Raw genomic sequence first — 2357 nt, forward strand, 5'->3', positions numbered from 1 at the left:
GCTTTCATTACAGATTCCATCTAGAAATTTGAACATGTAGATAAGCTTCATCTTCTGCCCAACATGGAAGTCATTGTCACTTTGCCTTGAGGTTAGGGAATGAATCCTGAGTAAACAGCTATCTTGGATGCTGGAGGTGCTCTATCTGGGAACTTCATTGTCCTACTGAAGACTTAAATATCCACATGTTGAGACTGACGATTGATTTTGTAATCATACCATCAGATCTGTAGCTGTATATCCTGGACATGGGTGAAAAGATCGGAGCTGCCAACTAATCACCACAGAGTGGTGAACTGGATCATGTGGCAGAAGGAAATTAGTTACTAGAAGCCCAGTGTACCCAAATGCAGACACCGTAGCATTCTGAAAGAGGCTGTGGGCACTGAGTCAGAGTGGACCATATTCTGTGCATTTACTATTGAGGAAGCTGTTGTGGCCTCGACAATAGAGGGGGTTTCAGCTGGAAGGTCATTGGTGCTAGTGGTAAATCCTGGACCAGATGGTGGACACCAGAGCCTGAAGGAGGATACCCGTTGAGCTTGGTTAATCTGCGGGTTTCCAGAGGCAGCTGGCAGGCCAAGAGGACTTGGCTTTGGCAGTAGATGAAGCAAAAACTTCTGTGTGGGAGTTTGGTGAGACCATCGAGCAAGACTTTCAGTTAAGGCTTTTCCACACCAGATGCGTAACATCTATGCAAATATTTTGTGTGTTAAAAATTTTTTTCGCACCAACAACATGATTTTGCTGGAGGAATTTTGAAAAGAAAATTTTTTAACCAAGCTTGTGTTTTTGGATCTGAATAACCAGTTCTGACCAATCAACCACTGCTTTTGGCAACAAGTGTGCTTGTAGATAAAAACACGCACTCATGCTGAATATACAGTGATATGGAAATAATAAAATACTACTATTTTACCTCAGACAGACTGCTAAACACTGCTCCAGGTCAATAAACTCTCTGAAATTATTTCTCTGCCTCCTCAGATGTTGTGCCAACTCTGTCAACAGGAGCTCAAACTGCACCCCTGAAATATACACGAGCATGGTAGTAGTGACACAGATTCAACTCCTAGAAACCATGAAATTCTCCCTTGTGCTGCAGGAATAGATGGGTGAATGAATGAACCCAGAACCTCAGTTTCTTTTTTTCTTGTTTAGAAACATCAGGACCAGCTCATCATCACTTGATGTTGACGTCATTATTTTCAATGTGCATTTTTTAGGACAAAATTTCCACAAAAATACAACATGTTGAGCGCATACATACAATACACAAGACATCTGCAGAATCTGGAGCTGGGGGGAAGACTTGTCCATTACTGGAGGTGAGGTCACTGATGTAGTTAAACAAGTCCTGAGTTTTTGGGTCCCTGGGCATGGATGAGATTCACCACAAATTCCTTAAGGCTGTTCAAGTTGACATGTCTCTGCAACATTGCATGGAGGACTGGGATGGGGTCTCTCCATGTCAGACTGGGGTGCTGGTTCCCTTTTTAAGAAGGTGGATCAGAGGATGTTCTTCATCTGCAGAGAAATCATACTTCTTAGCATCTCCAGAAAAGTCTATGGAGGAGACCCAAGGAGGGGAGATCCTGTCCGTTAGTCAAATCTCAGGTTCAGGTTGATTTTCCTCCTGGTTACCGCAACAACAATACAGAGAAAACCCCAACAATCAGACAATCCCCTATTTGGAAGAACTTGGTGACTGTGGGAAGGAAAAACTTAGTTTTAACAGGAAGAAACTTTGGACAAAAGCAGGGCAGCCATCTGTGACAACTGTTTGAGGTTGAGGGGAGGAAGACAAGATAAAAGACATGTCATGGTCCAGTGTTTTTAGTCTCTTTTGTGGACTAATGATTTGTTCTTTTGAATTTAAGAAATATCATATTTAATATCTATATTTCGAGTACTTGGTGATTGTGTTAGTACCCTTTTGTGTCTAGTCTATCACAGTCCCATCTCTGTGTCTTGTCATCAGCGTCTCCTCTGCCAGTCAGTCATGGCTCCATCTTTATTCACCTTTTTGTCTGGATTGTATTTTGTCTGTATTCTATCTCTGTCAGGAAACAGTTATGTCTTGTCTTTTTGTTGTTGTTGATAGTACCTTGTCTCATGGGCATTATGTTCAGTTTTGCTTCCCCTGTCTCATTATGTCTATTTTGTTCCTGCTGTGTTCCCCAGCCGTCTCCACTTCCCTAATCACCCCTAATCTATATATTGACCGAGTCACCCTTTGTTCTTCCTCTGCCTTTCATACCCTCCGCACATCTGTGTTTGGGTCCTCTAACTTGTCGTAGTCCACCTGTGACAGTACGCTCTGAGCAACAATGGACGTAGAAGATATACAACACAAA

Source organism: Pundamilia nyererei, unplaced genomic scaffold (assembly GCF_000239375.1).
Source record: "Pundamilia nyererei isolate P.nyererei 1_Seehausen unplaced genomic scaffold, PunNye1.0 scaffold00262, whole genome shotgun sequence".
Lineage (NCBI taxonomy): Eukaryota > Metazoa > Chordata > Actinopteri > Cichliformes > Cichlidae > Pundamilia > Pundamilia nyererei.